Source organism: Podarcis cretensis (assembly GCF_951804945.1).
Source record: "Podarcis cretensis genome assembly, chromosome: 14".
Taxonomy (NCBI): domain Eukaryota; kingdom Metazoa; phylum Chordata; class Lepidosauria; order Squamata; family Lacertidae; genus Podarcis; species Podarcis cretensis.
In genome coordinates this window covers 34,415,043-34,433,540 of record NC_137183.1, presented here as the reverse complement: position 1 = coordinate 34,433,540, position 18,498 = coordinate 34,415,043, and the positions used below count along the sequence as shown (strand labels likewise).

General features: G+C 40.8%; 1 long non-coding RNA gene across 1 annotated transcript in view; it reads right to left on the bottom strand.

Moving 5' to 3' along the window:
• The window catches only part of LOC307202577, a 359,325-nt gene that overhangs the window by 2,199 nt on the left and 338,628 nt on the right, over positions 1–18,498 (bottom strand). The window lies entirely within an intron of this gene.

Sequence of the window (18,498 nt, the reverse complement as noted above, 5' to 3'; positions counted from 1 at the left end):
TGTGGCAAATTTAGGAGATGTTTTACACACACACAATTTCACAAAACAGTGAGGGAAATTTTTAGTGTTTAGGTTGAGAATGGCCATTCCTGGTGTGCATTTATATTTGAAATGCCAGGGAATTCACCAGATATTAGTGTTCAGAAACCAAGGGTGCTTACAGATGTAACTTGAAAAGGGACTTTCTTCACCTTGTTTTTCACCTGTGGAGGGAGCCCAGATTTCCCCACCTTCACAACAATGCATTCACCAGACATACTTATCAGCAATTTGAATGCTGCGTCTGGTTGTCTTTCTTCAGGAGAGCTGTCTGCCTTGTTTTATTTTGCTTAAATAATAAGTGCAGCATAGTTGGTAACTTGTTTAAGCAGTCATTTGTCACTTTATTTCCCCCAAAGGAAAAACCATTTTAGACCTGGAAGAAAAAAAACAACAATTTAAGAGGTTGTGAGTGGTCGGGTAGAGTGGTAGGTGATGTCACATGCACTAGCCAGTCAGTGCTGTGCATACCGGCATCTACTACAAACTGGTAGTACTAATTTCCTCTAAAATCAATCCTGGACAGGGAATTTGTTACTCCAGTCCTGGAGAACCCAGTGACATGACTTCTCAAACAATGCATGTCTGATGCACTCTGAAATACCTTTTTTAAAAAACAAAAATAAAGTAAAATTAGCTGTTATATAAATATTTATTTTCTTACCAAAAATCATTTTGCACACATAGATCTCCTGATGTGTGGGTGATAAGTTAGTTTGTCGTTTTGATTTGAAGTAAGTGGCTGTATCGCAACTTAGGGGCAGTCCCCAATAAGTATCTGAAGTCTAATTCTTAGAGATAATTGCAAACAGATACGGTTGCTGAATGCTGTTGGAAAATATTTTTGTGAAAACTCCTAGAACACTCCGGTCATTCATTTTATTCAAATGTATGTCAGATATAGGGAATGTGTTTTTTTCCAGTTATATAAATTATTACTGATAATATGAATTCTGATTTTAAAAGAAATGATTAATACCATATGTAGAATATTGTGACTTCAAAACAGTTACAAATCTTTAAAAACCCAACAAGTGTGTATATCTGTCTTTAGAAATTAGTGTTTATATCACTACAGTGGTTTGTGAATAAAGAAAAAAATGGTTTGTAATATTAAAAATAAAAGCTTAGTCTGAAATGGTGTAAATAAATCTGTGTCCAGAGTTGTTGCTGTTGTTTTTATCTCCTTTCTTTCTTTCTTTCTTTCTTTCTTTCTGGGGGGGGGGGGTTCTATAACCATTCCATTTTTAGCAAAGTTACTTAAATAACCCAAACAGAGTGCAGATAAAAGAAATTCTGCTAACACCATACTGAAAATATTCTGCTAACACCATACTGGGGTGGGGTGGGGGGAATAGGTAAAAAACACCAGCTAAATTGAGGGAAAATAAATAGAGTTTTTGTCTTTCTTACTTCAGGCCTTGTACATTACAGGGAGACGTTCAACCAAACATATAGGGGAAAACTCCTTCAGAACCACACAGCCAATCAGAGCATGTGCTACCTCACCAAACATCATGTCACTCTGCCTGATTGCTAAGCAACACTTCAACCCACCTCCACTTAGCTGGTTGAATTAACATTAACAGAAATAACCCTTAAGTTCCACACAAAATGATCTCTGCTGTTGCACCTCCAGCAGTTGTTCTCTCAACCATTTCACAAATAAAAATCAAATACGTTATGTATTTGGGTCCCATACAGCTACTTCAGACATACCCCTGAAATAATACAAGATACTCGTCTCTACTCCACAGTCTACTTGCAATCTAAACACTGACCATGGAGGAGGCAAGGAGAAAGAAAAAAAGGACAACAGAATAATGACTTGAGAGAGAAGCTGTATGTAGCTTAGTAGTAGAGCATCTGGTTTGTTGTCTGATTATTGATTATTAGCATTTCCAAGCAGAAAAGATCCTGGAATATATGGGTTCAGGTGGTCCCTGAGGTACCCTGGACCTAAGCTGTTCAGGGTAAATTAATACAATGCCCTGAACCTAGCTTGGTAGTAAATGGGCAGCAAGTCTTGATGCTTTAACAATGAGTTGTCGGCCAAGTGCCCCCATCAGCAATCTGGCCTTCTGATTCCACACCAGCAATCCAGCCTCAAGTTTACCAGTGTATGGATTCAATGGTCAGGCTATCCTTGTCCAGGAGCTTAGCCAAAAGTAGGTAAGTAAAAGCAGCTTGACACTCACATGACTTGGGCCATGGGGCTCACAACACTAAGAATGGGAGAGAATTACAATTTAGTTCACATTTAAAGATGAACCTACCTCAATATCACTTTCTGTAATGATGTACAGACCAAAATACAACCAGCCTTTAAAATTTGCACTTCACTGATGGCTAGGGATAGAGAAGTATTTGATCAACTTTGTTTTTTTAGAAATGAAATACTAAATTTGCACTTTCTGAAACAGTATGAAACCCAAACACAGGCATCCTTCAAAATTCACACTGCTCTGAATATTGCAATGCAGTTCCTACCCTAGTGAAGGGTACAAAAATTATTTACTAGGGTAAAGTCTGCACAGACTGCATATATTAGTGGAAACAACATCTAAAACATTATATTAGAAGAAACAGCTTTATAAAAATGTGCATCTTGGGCAAAATTGAGCATACAAGCATGCGTACAGTATACAAGTATAAATTCAGACTAAAATACTGATGAATTTTCATGAGGATTTTAAACAACAGCAACAATAAAAATCACAAATTGATGCGGAAATATGGAGAATTGAACTAAACATTGGAAAAAACCTAACTTAAACCAAAATTGAGATTCGCCCATCCCTATCCTCAAGTGGCTTTCTATTCCTTCTGCACCTACAACCAGCAGTAACCTAAGTGGGGTACAAACGACAATCCCCAGTTGCCCCCTCAAGCTGCTTTGAAGGAGTGTAGGTGTATCCCTGCATCTAATGGTCAGAACTGCCAAGTTGGAACCATCAAATAGCGTAAAGGAGGACCTGGTTTATTCTTCTGCACTTTGGCCGCACAGAGGTCCATAGTGATATTCACAGTACTTGTGTTAGTCTACCTGCTTTATTCTATTGCTTTTACTGTTTTGCTGCAGTGGCCATGATGACTATAAACATTCATTTTTAACAATGAATAAAAATAAAGCTGGGGTGTGCCAGAAACTGAATTCGGCAAATCAGGGGTTAAATCAGGGGTTAAACTTACAATAAGAACTTACAATAAGAAACAGGAGAAACTGAGAGAAACCAAAACTGACAAATTCCCTCATCCCTACTTAGTTCAGAGTCATGGCCTGTCCTGACCTTTCAAAAAGCTACATCTGCTTCCGACCATTGAATTCTGTGTCTGCCAGCTCTGGCAGTTCACAGGGCAGAAGAAGAAGTCAAGGAGCCTATCAAAGAGACAGTTGGCCAAAGAAATGTGTGTTCAGTTGGACAAGAATTTAATAAAGTCTCTTGAGTCTTCCAACTTACAGAGATAGGTGAGTTGGTCAAGCCAAGAGATCCTGCAGTATAAGCCTGTCTTGAAGAAGACGAGGCATCTCCTGGGTTACCAACGACGTTAAGGAACCACAAGTTGCATAAACAATGGTCTGCTCAGGAGGGTTGACAAGTGCAAGAGGGACAGACATCTTTCACCCTTGAATTATTGTGAGGGAAAGAAAATTTTAACATGTACAAGTTGACATTCAAGGATTAGAAGACCACCTCAACTCAGTTTCCTGTTCTCACAGTGGCCAACCAGATCCTCCAATAGCAAGCCTATAAACAGGACCTGGGTGCATCAGCACTCTTCTCACTTGAGATCCCCCTCAATTGGTATTCAGAGGCATATCACCTCCGATTGTGGAGGTGTTTGCTTTATATCCAGTCATGCTATGACTGTAGCTTATGTTAACTGTCTTAGGGGCTGTGCATGCAATGTGTTATATACAGTTAGCACATGACAGGGGCAGTCAATCTGAAACCAATCCCCCGTCCTGACTTTTGTGCATTCATCTGAACTTCTGAATAAGGCCTACATGCAAAGGGAGGGTCAACAAGTATGGTCGGACACAAGTGTTTTATTCTATGTTATCAACAGGGGGCTTTTCAGCACCTCATAACTTCAGACATACTGCTGCTTGGGTAGACCTGAAATTTTGCTTCCATGCGTGCAATAATGAGGTGGTGGAGTCCCAATGTAGAAGAATTGACTGTACCACTTTTGACTGCAGCCAGAGTGTCTTTTTGAACACTTCTTTATATATGAAAATGGCCCTGCAAGGAGATAGGTGAGTCCAGGAAGGAGTGAATTAGGCTAGAACACTTTGACCTGACATTCAAGGTCTCCTCACTCTGTCTTTCTTGGAAGTTCTTACATGGCTGAACATTCAAATATGTGATTCACTCGCCTAATATCTAAAGTGGTACAGCCCACAATATCACCTCAAGGATTCTACCACTTCATTTTGTATTACATGAGCCTGGAGTAGATCATGCATTAGTTGTGTGATATCCAGGGCTATTTTTCTAGAAAATGAGGTGTGGAAACTTATCATGAACACCTCCCTCATTCTCTTGGCATGGCACCTGTGAGGTGCCAGAACTGAGTTCCAGTGAGTTTCTGCTGGAAAAAAAGCCCTGGCATATCCTCTCCCATGCTTGTTTTGTTTTTTAGTTTAGAAATAGCACCCATGAAGAGGTGACCCATAGCATGACTCAAGAACATGAGGAGACTTGATACTTCCCCACCAAGTTGTCTTCTCACGGATAATGAAACACTGTGTGTGTGTGTGTGTGTGTGTGTGTGTGAGAGAGAGAGAGAGAGAGAGAGAGAGAGAGAGAGAGAGAGTGTTAGTTGTTATTAGTGGGGAAACAAAAGTCAGAGTTGTTATTAGTGGGGAAACAAAAGTCAGCCCACACAGGGCAGCCCTACATAGAGCTCATTGAAGTAATCCAGCCTTGAGGTTTCAAACACATGGACAACAATGATCAGGAAGTATGGCAGCTGGGAGTGCAAGTGCTGCCCTAGCCTGCAGACATGGTTGCTGGAAAGGAAACACACACACACACACACACACACACACACACACACACAGCCCTCTACCTTGTAACAAGCAAGCAAGCTCAAAACCCCTATTCCCACCAAAATTCCAAAGAAGTTCTCAAGTGCCCCAAGAAGCAAGGCAGAAAAAAAAATGGAAGCCTCTTTTTCGGCAAAAGAAAACGTCAAAGAAATTGGAGGATAGATTTCACTGTGACACTAATTTATACAGCTGAAATGGGCCTGCATGTATTCAGCTTTTAAATTTGGAAATGTTTAACAGCCTTTTGGGAGGCTGTTAATAAAATAAAATAAAATATCAACAGCGATTGAGCCATAACAATGCTACTGTACTGCAGCTTGGAATATTAGTAAATTTCACCAAGATTACATGTGGTAATGCCTGTTACGTCTGCTGGGCTCCATGCTGGGCTAATGATCCTGGTGCCTGGCTGCTCGGCACTGAGAACGAGACTTTCGCATTGTAAAACCTTTCATCTTCCTCAAGCTGCCTATTGCTAATGAATTTTTTATTTGTTTACTCAATGCTTCTCCTGGATATAAAAGTGACACTTAACTTAGAAAGAGAAAGGAAGAGAAAGATGAAAAAATAAAACACACCTCAGCCAACCTCTGTGTTAAATCAAAGCTAAGCTCTGATCAGATCAGAAGCCTCTGAATGCCCTTTTATTTCCCTGGTTTACCATGTCCAGCAAAAGAAAAAGGGGGGTGGAACTTAAGGAAATAAATAGAGCAATATGATATTTCTTTTGCGGGGGGGGGGAGTATTATAGAATAGGAAAACACTGAATTATTCATGCTCTGATGGACTGTCATATGGGGCCATTATAAGCATATTTGCAAAGCAGCTGTGCCTCTGTGTGTTGCTGAATGAAAACGCAAGTTCTCTGTTCTTTCTTTTTTTAGATCATCTTTCATAAAAGCTTAGTTATTTGTTGTGGTTCTTTGGTTGCTCGATTGTTCACAGCCTTAAGAGCAATTTGCCTCCACACCCTGCAAACCAAAGTTGCATAGAATACTCACAGAACATCTTTGGAAATGATTCAGTATATATATATATACGGTATGTACCCAGTACAGAGAACTAACCCCAGTTTGATACCTTTACATGATAGGAATAAAACCATCTGGAACAGCTGCACATCCAACTTTCACATCCGCACCACACTTTTAAAACACTCTTTAACAGCCATGGTTTCCTGCAAAGAATTATGGGAACCGCAGTTTGTTAAGGGTACAGAAACTTGTACTTTGGGAAGGATCACCTAACAACTCTCAGCCCCTTTTCACAAGTTACAGTCCCCAGGATTCCTTGGGGGAAGCTATGGCTGTTAAAGTCGTATAAGAGTGCTTTATACGATTGGTGTCGATGCTCCCCACAAATCCCATTAGCCCCAGCAAGCATGGCCAGTGGTCAGGTATGACAGGAGCTGTTGTCATTATTGTTGGCACCCATCTGTCTCAAGAGATCGTGGAGTGCATCTCCGGGGATGAAGTCAAACCACTGTGTTAGCAACACCAAAGCAACCTCCCCAGTGTGGTGTAGTGGTTAAGAGCGGTAGACTCGTAATCTGGTGAACCAGGTTGGCTTCCCTGCTCCTCCACATGCAGCTGCTGGGTGATCTTGGGCTAGTCACACTTCTTTGAAGTCTCTCAGCCCCACTCACCCCACAGAGTGTTTGTTGTTGGGGAGGAAGGGAAAGGAGAATGTTAGCCGCTTTGAGATTCCTTCAGGTAGTGATAAAGAAGGATATCATATCCAAACTCCTTCTCTTCTTCTTCCCCAGGGCACAAGCCTAAGCAGTATTATGGAGGTCCTGGGCTGCCCAGATGACCAGACCCACCTCTTGGCCTCGTGGTCGAAAGGAAAGCAGAGCAATACATTTGGCACCAGCTTGGCTGCAGGAGTTGCGGAAGGAGGCATACAATAAATAACTCCCCCCCAAAAAAAAAAAATATTTAAAAGGATATAGGATGTTTATCAGCCAAAGACAACAAAATACTTCTATTATGCAGAAAAGCTCACGTTCAATCCTTATTATCTTGGGAAAGACCCCTGCTTTAAACCCTGGATAGCTACTGCCAGTCAGCAATGCTGATCTGGATCGTCCAAGAGTCTGACAAAGCTGTTTATTGTGTAAAGGAAGGGGCATAGCTCAGTGGTAGAGCACCTGCTTAGCATGCAGAAGGTCTCTGCTTCATTTCCTGGCATCTCCAGGTAGGACTGGGAGAAACACCTGCCTGAAACCCTGGAACATCACTGCCAGTCAGTACAGATCAAACTGAGCCAGATGGGTCAGGGGTCTAACTTGGTATAAACCAGCTCCATATGTATTGGACTAGGTGAAAAGACAGTCTAACATGATAATGGAGTTCCCTGGTGGGTTTCTACTGTGTATACAACTTGTTTCTTGCAAAAATGATGATTCTGTTCAAACCACTTTGATGGGAAACTTAAAAAAAAAAGTAATGGAGATCATTAAAGAATGATATTTCTCTCAAGAGATTTGTTATGTTATAAAGGGACCGAAATTACTAGAGTTAATCAACCGCAATCTACTGAAGTCTATACTTAGATTAATTAATTTTTTTAACTCTGAAGGAATAGTTCAAAAATGTAAGGGAGTGAAGGAATCATGGAAATTACAGGTCTCCTGCCCCACTGATTCCTTTGCCGTTTTTGTAAGCCTCCACCTTGGCAAGAAAGGGTGGCACATATGAAATGGCCCTTGTCCATAGCATTTAAGGTTGCAAGCTTAACTGGTAACTTTTGAAGAGCTTTGCATGCCGACAAACATGACCCCCAAGAAAGTTGCAAAACACATATAAGCGTTTTGCTCTTCTAGTGTAGTGTGCAAAGGGAGGACATGCATACAGTATTACAGAAGGCAGAACTCGCACATCACCCCACGGTGCAATTCTGCAAGTTCCTCCTTCATGTTCCAAAATCACACATGGAACAACATGAAAGTGCAACGTAACTTCCTCTCCCCCTCTTCACTCAAACTGTCCCCAGATCTGCTCCGGATGAAAGAACTGCCGGGAGGGGTGGGAGGGCCAGGGACAAAGGAAGAAGATTCTTTGCTGGAAGCAATGACTGTCTAAAGTAGCATCGTAGTGCTTTAAATGCATGGTGTGAATGTGACTGTAGTTTGCTATCAGTCCATGGTGAAACACAAAATTAAATTGTGCCTAGATTTATTTATTTTTAATCAACTGATCAAGAACTGGCAAATGTCTAATTTTCAGCCTCCAAATGATCTTAACAACAATAATAATATTTTATTATTTCTACCCCACCCATCTAGCTGGGTTTCTTACATTAGAGCTGGCTGTTTGTACTATTGATCAGCAGGTTATTGAAACAATGGCAGGGGCTCCTGCTTCAGTATGAAAAGTGAAACAGAAGAACTGTATGGGAAACAGGGTCCCTTAATTGGGATGGCTTTCACCTTTGACAAGGAAATGCCAATTAAAGGGATTCTGTTTCTCTGCACTGTTCTTTCATGAGGTCCATGGGGGTCAGGAAACGAAAAGCTACCAACTTAATACTCAGAGAGCACTGAGCATTAAGGAAGATTAAGAGGCTAGTCTTGACTCAAAGACTTGGTTAACTTAGTAGAATAAAAGAGCTTTGGGGTTGGGGGAGAGACAGAGCAAGCTTGTAACAATGGCTAGTTAAGGAGAATGCAGCCATTATGAGCCAGCCAGTTTCTGGTCCATGGTCTCTCCTGGTTTGAGAGATGCTGATATAGCTCCTCTATGGACAGGGTGTGTGTGTGGAGCAAGGGAGCATAGGTATGCCTCTGGGTGTTGCGATCATATCTAAAAGGCCCTCCTGGCTGCCTTTAGGTCCAGTACATCAAGGATCAAGGTGGTCTCCAAGAGTGCCCCCAGTATAAACTGATATCCTGACCCTGAAGTATGCCTTCAACAAGAACAAACATCCTCAGCTTCCACTCCCCAAGTTGCAAAGTCGGCTGAATGTGACAGAGATCCATTGAAGGTACACATTGCCTGTGACGACTGCTTTAAAACATTGTTTAAATGTACGATTAAAAATGCATGCGAAAAAATATAAAATGTCTCTCCTGAACATTGAACTAATAGTAGAAAATGAATTCTGAATTAGGGCAGCATGCATGGTGATGGGTCCTACTCCGTGCTGTTGTCAAGAAGCATTTAATTGAAAATATGAGTCCTAGAGTGGCAGTTTGGTGCCTCCTAAAGTTGTTTTATGGGCACCTCTGTTTCTACCACCATCTCCTAATAGCAGGAATCAACTTGCAGTTTGCTTTCAAGTAACTTACGGTTTGAGCAGTAACAACATCAACATTGCTTCCATCTTTATTTTCATTTCCAAGAAGGCAATCAAAGCTCTATTAGTGGGGACATGGCTCCTTGGTAAACACCTCCTAAGGGCTGTAGTTCAGTGGTGGAACATCTGCTTTGCGTGTAGAAGGTCCCAGGTTTAATCCCTGACATCTCCAGGTAGGTCTAGCATTGTCCCTTGTCTGAAATCTTGGAACGCTGCTGCCATTGAATGTAGACGCTACTGAGCCAGATGGACCACTGGCTTGCCTTATGTTCCTATATTCACTTATGTAAGGTCAGGAATCAGTATCATTTGGAACTGGGAGTATTAGGTTTACAATAATCTGAAGGCTAGGGATGGAGAAGAAGTTTGATTAACTTGCTTTTAAAGATGAGCATACTATATAGCTGCACTTTCCTGAAACAAAATGAGAACCCAAACACAGCTGCCCCTCAAAATTTACACTTCTAAAGAGTTTTGCAAAGCAGTTATCCAATCAAGTAATGTCTACAAAAGTGCATATGCTAGGGTAAAATGTGCATTAAAATGCATATATTGGTGGAAGTAATGTACAAAAATGCATCTGATTACAGGAAATTGTTTTACAAAAAGGTGGGTTTGGGGTTTTTTGCAAAATTTATTAGGAGAAATTTGGATTGAAATGCTGAAGTCTTATTTTCCTTTTTTTAAAAAAAAGACTCACAAATTGCTGCAGAAATGTAAAGAACTGAATTTAACAATGGAAATGCAGAGTATGGACAAAATAAAAGATAAAGTGCGAGATTGGCTACATTATGCTCAGATTAAAGAAGTTTTTAAGTTGGATAAAAAGGTAGGATTCCAGGTGGAAAAATCAAAGTTAGAAACTGAACTGTTAGAACCCAGCTCTAAGATACTTTCAAGAATGTATAATTTGCTGTTAAAATGGAATACACAGGATGAAACGGTCAAATCAGCCATGATAAAATGGGCACAGGACATAGGGTACAACATCATGTTTGCTGACTGGGAAAAGTTATGGACTACAGGTTTGAGATTTACGGCATGTAATGCCTTGAAAGAAAATATTATGAAAATGATATACAGGTGGTACATGACCCCAGTCAAGCTTGCAAAGATATACCATGTGTCTGATAATAAATGTTGGAAGTGTAAACAAGCTGAAGGAACATTCTTTCACCTCTGGTGGACTTGCCCTAGAGTGAAGGTTTTCATGGAAATGATTTACAATGAACTGAAAAAGGTATTTAAGTATACCTTCCCTAAGAAACCAGAGGCCTTTCTCTTGGGCATTGTTGGTCAGAGTGTGCAAAAGAAGGATCGAACCTTTTTTATGTACGCTACAACAGCAGCAAGGATACTCATCGCTAAAAGCTGGAAAACTCAAGAATTACCCACACTGGAAGAATGGCAGATGCAACTGATAGACTATATGGAATTGGCGGAGATGACGGGCAGAATCCGAGACCTGGGAGAAGAACTGGTGGAGGAAGACTGGAAGAAATTCAAGGACTATCTACAAAAATATTGTAAATTGTATGATTGTTAAGAAAGATGTAAGATTAGCAAAAACATGGCTTCAACAAACTAGTTATAAAGAATATAAAGTTAAATTCAACTGGAAGATGAAAAGATAAATCTGGGATAAGTAATATTTTATGATTAAGCTTCAATAAGTGTATGTTAAACCCTAAAATTTGAGATATTAAATATTGGAAAATTATATTATATGAATTAAATCAAGTTAATAATTTGCTGGTAAAACTTATGTTTAGAAAGCAGGAACAAGAGATGTGAGGAAGTCCAAAGTTGAGAATGAAATGTGGATAATGGAAAATATTATGTTATTATGTATGTTTTTTATTGGTTATACAAAATTGAATAAATATTATTATATATAAAAAAAGAATTTAACACTGGAAAAACTGAGGAGCTGAGGGAACTGAAACTGACAGACCTATCCATCCCTATTTGATGTCATATAAAAGACAACATTTTAGAACAGCTTTTACCAAGCTATGGGCCAGACCTCAGCTTTACAGCCCATTCCCTGGTCATACAGTTGCCTTTTAGTGGATAGACAATAACAGGAACCAGCAGTTCCAAAAGTAGTAATAATAAACTGGGAATAGAGAGGTAGAGGATAAGATAGGGACATGGTTATAGGAAGACAAGGAAGAGAATGTGCAAAGAGGAGGGATGAAAGTTTCAGTTTGGTATGAAAAGTGTTTTAGGAGACATACACACAGGTGGGGAAATATAAGGGAGAAAGGCCTTCTCTACTTTACATCAGCAAATTCTCCCTAAACTGGAGAGGCCGAGTCACTGAGCGCTGTTGTGCTCAGGTCCTGCTGATGGATTTCCCATTGAAAAACACTACTAAACCTTAGGAACACCATAAGATAAGCATACCATATTGTGGTTATTGCCAATATGCCAATTTAGGAACTGAATGGACTTTATCTCCTGACCATCCATTGGACTTTAATTTCTCAGGATATGTTCTGTTTGCATGATGTGTTGGTCTATGGAATTACACTTTGTGAGATATTATAGGCTGAATTGTGTTTGAAATAGAAGTTACATAGTCAAAAAAGCCTGTTACGTTGTGAGTGTTGTTACTAGGATTTCCCATCGCAGCATCTCTCTGAACTATGTGCAGGTTTATGATTCTTTGATCAAAGGTTACATTTCTAAATGCATAACAGGCATGTGTGTGTGTGTGTGTGTGTGTGTGTGTGAAGACAGTACATATACATCATTTATTATAACCTGGGATGCCATGAATATGCATGATTATTTAGATATTTGATGCTGCAGATAAGTATCTCGAATAGTCTACAGATTCACAACTGTTGGGATGCACATATGTTCCTCATTTAAGTCAATTGTGGTTAACGATGCATAATACAGAAGAAGAATGGTTTAGATCTAGATGGATTTCCATGGCTGGTTGTATTTTGAATGGAAAATCCTAGTGAAAAATCCTACATTCGTTTTTATCTTATTTTTTATTTTTTGCAAACAAGTGGTCCTGAACTCAAGGGGCCAACATGTAGGGATTTTTGAAATAATCTTGGCAATAAAAAGAATGGGTTTTGCATATCCTTTGTGGGTGGTACTATGGGTTAAACCACAGAGCCTCGGGCTTGCCAATCAGAAGGTTGGCGGTTCGAATCCCTGCGACAGGGTGAGTTCCCATTACTCAGTCCCTGCTCCTGCCAACCTAGTAGTTCAAAAGCACAAAGTGCAAGTAGATAAATAGGTACTGCTCCGGCGGGAAGGTAAATGGCATTTCCATGCACTGCTCTGGATCGCCAGAAGTGGCTTAGTCATGCTGGCCACATGACCCAGAAGCTGTATGCTGTCTCCCTCAACCAATAAAGCAAAACGAGCGCCGCAACCTCAGAGTCGTCCACGACTCGACCTAATGGTCAGGGGTCCCTTTACCTTTACCTTTACTGAAACAGCCAGTTTTCAGTCTGACTTGCAGATGTGGCTATAAAACTGTGTCCCTCTTTTCTCCCTGTGTCATAACACTAGAACACTGTGGACACCCAATGAAGCTGAATGAATTCGGGACAGACAAAAGAAAGCATTTCTTCATGCAGCATATAGCCAAGCTATGGAACTCACAGTGATGGCCACCAACCTAGATAGCTTTAAAAGAGGATTAGACAAATTCATGGAAGAGAATGGCTACTAGCCATGATGGTTATTGTCAGGTCTCTAGGTGGTTGCTTGCAAGTAAACAGCCAGGACTCTGACCTGTCTTTTCCAGGTTTTATTTAGTGCAACTATGTACAGTTCAGAGATCCGAAGTTCATGTCTGTATCAGTCACTAGTAGATTCCGGGAGTGGCTTCTTCTGCCCCCCCCCCCAACATAAGAAGTTAGACACCCTGAGTTTCTGCCTCCCCTCCTTACGTTTGACTTCCTTGTGAAAACTGGGCGATGAAAGTGGCATGTGCATTACCCCAATCATGCTGGCTGAGTGCAGTGCTGGGGCTCACCGCAGCATCTGGGAGCCTTTGCCTCGCTTCCCGCCTCCTTTCCCCTTCTGCTTCGCTGGAGGCAGAACTCTCTCCACTCCCTGACGAAGTGCTACTGCTCAGCAACAATGGAGGCTCTCTGTACTCTTCTGCCCTCTTCCCCCCCTTTCGATGGCAGTACTCTGACATCCATACTCTGCCTTCATGGTCAGAGACAGCAAATGCTTCTGAATACCAGTTTCTGGAAACCGCGGCGGGGGGGGGGGAGAATGGCCTAGTGATCTAGTCCTGCTTGAAGGTTTCCCACAGACATCTGGGTGGCCACTTGCAGAACAGAATGCTGGGTGAGATGAGCCAAGGGTCTAATTCAGCAGCCTCTTCTTACACTGTTGTGAGTTTCTCTCAACCCTTTAAAAAATGAATCTAAGCTAAAGGCCATTATGAGACCTTGTGCCAGAACGTTCAGTCCGTTGGCTTTGTGAACACTGCCGAGCACTGGTGGGTCATGCTACCTGGGGCTGATATGAGCTAAAGTCCAATACCATCTGGAGGGCCACAGGACCCTCTTACCTGCAGTGGGGAAGGAAAATGACCCCTCTCCCATAAAACTAGGATGGGGAGGGCAGCCCGTGCAGCTCATCTTTTGTATATCTCCTCCTAAGGAAGTTAAACGGCATATTACGCATCCAGTATTCAGCCTGGAGACAGACACTCGGAGAAAACACTTCATCACTGACACAACTTGGAGCGCTCTATAAGTAAACAGCATATTGCGAGTGACATGCAATCAATTTCACAACATAGCAATTAAACATGTTTGGGATGGGCTTGCTCTTAGGTTAAAATTTGAACAGCCGTGTGTGTGTGTGTGTGTGTGTGTGTGTGTGTGTGTGTTCACCTGGCTTACAAGTGAGAGGTGATGAGAACATGAAGGCAGCCCATGAATGTGTTCAGTGAGCATTTGGTGATTGTGCTATTTTATTTTGTTTCCTTTAATGGCTTTGGTGCCCCAAAATGATACATAGATAGACCATAATGTAACACGATGAGTTGCACTGGATGACACTGAAGAGAAGACAACACAGAGATATCATATTGGGCAGCTCCTCCTGCAACCTATTGTAAGATCCAGCTCCATCCTGGATCGCAAACAGCTGATGCAAAGAAAGCACATTGTGCTCCCCCACTCTTTTATAAAGTCATTGGCAAGATCCAAACTTGATAAACATTATAGGAACACTTCAATACTATCAGGGGGGAAATATCAACCTGCATATTATCCTTTGCTTAAAAAAAAAAAAAGGTTTTTAGCAAGTGCCTGCTCCTGGGAGCCACAGAGGTATCTATGTAATTATGTGATTTCAGGATCTTTATCGGAAATATCTCTGCTTTGCCACAAAGTCTGAGATGACTTCAGATTTCTTCTGGGACCATTGCACCAAGATATATGTACACATTACTCCTCAAAGGAGATTAACACAGAGATGACCTCTTAGCTGCAGCTCCCCATGGGTGGAAGGGAGGCAAGCAGGAAAACTACTATAGCAACTTTGCAATATTAAGCTAGCAAAGATCACAGATAAACAGCCGACACCAGTACAGCTCCCTCGTTTAAAGAGCGTGTGTGGGGGGGGGGGTTCCATGGTGTTAAATCCGTGTCACTGCCACTGGGGGAAAGTAATAATGTAACAAATGAAACTGTTGTTCAGTTTCATTAAGAGGAAATGTGATAAGTTTGGCTAATTCAATCATGCCTATCTTTTTAGATTTCCCACATGTTGAACCATAATGAATATTACTGCTAATGGAATAAATCACAGAATGGGGAGTTTGGGGAAAGTTGTTTACACAATCAGGATCAAAACTATGGGGCATCCTAAAGGGTATTGTTGCCCATAGCCCAATCTGAGTGGAGAGAGAGAGAGAGAGATTGAAGGTCAATGGAAATGGTCAAAAGGTTTATTTACACATATAGGCATCCTGAATATAGGATGGAAGGGCTCACAGCATTATCACTCCAGAAGATCTTGCCTCCCCATTACGTCTTCAGGGAGATCCCCAAACCATAACTTTCGGTCCAGCATAGAACAAGACAAACCTAACTTTCTCCACCTGTCAGCATCAATCAAAACCTACTCTCACACACAGCCCTCTTGGCCCATTGTTCTACATATTAGGATGATATGACATCCAGCAATGTGAGGTGGAAAAAGGCCCGCCCATTTGTCTCTATGACAATGGAGTTCACTCTTTAAGATCATGGTTGATGTTTTATTGTGTTTTTAGTATTTGGATGGGAGCCGCCCAGAGTGGCTGGGGCAACCCAGTCAGATGGATGGCTTAATAATAATGATATACTGGCATGTCATGCTACAGGCGAAGCCCCCCATTTACAAGGGGGTTGCATTCTGGGTCAATGCATGCTTGGCATTAAATGGTGTGAACTCGGAAACCTATTGAAAAAGTCTGCAAACACTATTAACAGATGCAAGAGAAAGAGGAGGTTTTGCCCTGCCAGACTTGAGGTTATATTATGAAGCGTCATGTCTTTGTTGGTTGAAAGAATGGATGAAATTAGAAAATAATGAATTATTGGATTTAGAAGGTTATTATAATAGATTCGGTTGGCACGCGTATTTATGGTATGATAAAAAAAGAATACATAAAGGGTTTGAAAACCACATCTTTAGAGGATCTTTGATTGGAGTTTGGAATAGGTATAAAAATGTATTAGAACCAAAGATTCCACATTGGTTATCACCATTAGAGGTTATGAGTATTAAAAAGATAAATACGAGCGGGAGATGGATAACATATGAGAAACTATTAAAAAAGGAAGGAAATAAGTGGAAATTGAAACCATATGAAGAAGTAAAAGAATATGTTAAGGATTGGCTGCATTATTTTCAGTTAAATGAAATGTTTAAAAAAGAGTTTTTAGAGAGGGGATACTCTGAAAAAGAATCTAGATTTCAACAAGAAATCTTAAACAATGAAGTGAAAATTTTATCTAAAATGTATAAAATATTGTTGGAATGGAATACAGTGGACGAAGAGGTTAAATCTGTAATGATTAGTTGGGCTAGAGATTTCGGATATAATATTGAATTTGAGAAATGGACTAAATTATGGAAGGATGGGTTAAAGTTTACAGCTTGTACAATGATTAAGGAAAATGTTATGAAGATGTTATATAGATGGTATATAACACCAGTAAAACTGGGTAAAATGTATAAAGTGTGTAATAAATGTTGGAAGTGTAAGGAGACAGAAGGAACATTTTACCATATGTGGTGGGAATGTAAGAAGGTAAAAAGCTTCTGGGAGATGATCTATAATGAGTTAAAGAAAATGTTGAAATATACTTTTGTTAAAAAACCAGAAGCTCTCTTGTTGGGAATACTGGATAATGAAATTAGTAAAAAAGATGTGAAATTAGTTTTGTATGCAGTAACAGCAGCCAGAATTTTGCTGGCACAGAAATGGAAACAGGAAGAGATGCCCACGAAAGAAGAATGGAGGATGAAACTGATGGAATACGCAGAAATGGACAGATTGACGGGGAGAATTAGGAACCAACGTGACCAGAGATTCTCCGAGGACTGGAAGAAATTTACAGAGTATATCAAAAATTTCTGTGAGGAGCAAATAACATTCGTTGGCTTTCAAGAAGCTCTGTGAAATTACCGTTAGAAATATTGTTTAAAAAATATGATGTGATTAAGAGTATTTGAGTGCAATATAATATTGGGAAATGTGAGACGAGGATAAAAAAATAAACAGAAAATTATCAGACAAGCTGAGGGAAGTTCTGGAAAAAAGGGTTTAAGTTAAAAATGGATGTATAATTTTGTAAAAATGTTTTTTTTTATGGAAAATCTAATAAAAAATATTTATAAAAATAAAGAAAAAGAAAAAGTCTGCAAACACTCCATCAGCAAGCCAGAGTTTCATAAAGCAACAGTGACTGCAGTGTTAAAAGAACACTAGAAAATGGGACAGGTGTGCTAGCATTATAATCAGGAGAAATAATGCAATATTCCCCATGTCTGAATAAGCCCTGAGTCTCACCTAGGGATGGGCTGAGCATCCAATTCCGGCCTCTTTTTTATCTTACAATCTTGCTGGCACTCGGTCATAGAGCCATTCTATCCTCCTCCATCCAACTGAATTCCATTGTGTCCTGTTCCATGATGTTTCAGCTCACCATACACAAACTGTTTATGTGAAATAACACACTTCCCAATGCTTTGCATGGCATTCACCTGTACATTTTTCATGCATCGCTTATGAAAAACACATAGAGTTGCATCCAGGAAAGATTCACTCAAGAGTACACCCATTGAAATCAATGGACCTAAGTTACTCCAACATATTAAAGTCCAATGAGCTTACTCTGAGTTGGACTAGCTTTGACTAGAAGCTAGATTTTTGTGTGTACTTTCTGCACATCAAAAATGCTTTGCAGAAGCTGGGGGGGGGGGGCAAATCTAAGAGTTGTGTTCTGATCCACCAGCAGATTTAACAGCATTAATACAACATGCTGTGGAAAAACTTGGTCCTGAGACATGGATGCAGCTCTCCTGGCTCCTCTCTCTTCTTGCCCCTTGAAACCATCCCTGACCACACCTTTCATTGGTCCTGCTTCACAAAACCAGTTTTAACTGGTTGGAATGTGTCCTTGAACTCTGATCATGGCTCTTGCTCAGCCAAGGCACCCACACCATGAGACCTCCAATGCAACTTCCAGTGCTTCATGAGGCCCTGAAAGTTGCATTAGAGGCCTTGCAGGGACTTGAAGGACATATCCAAGGCCTTGAGGGCCTCAGAATTTGTGTCCGAGGCCTCGTGGGACCGCAATTTCGGGGCTCCCAAGCACCACTGGAGTACCAGCGACATAATGTGGGGCCCAGGTTGGCGCCCCTGCTGTTGTTTGCTGATGTGGAGGAGAAAGAAGGATTTGTGAGTATGTATAGAAACTAGCCTTCTGCACAAAGGTAAAACTCACAGTTGTTGCTCTGCCCCATTTGGCCCACCACTGGCATGTGGCCCCTGGAAAGTTGAAACAAAGGGAATGTGGCCCTTGACCTGAAAAAGACTGGCCCTTGTCTGCCCTCGA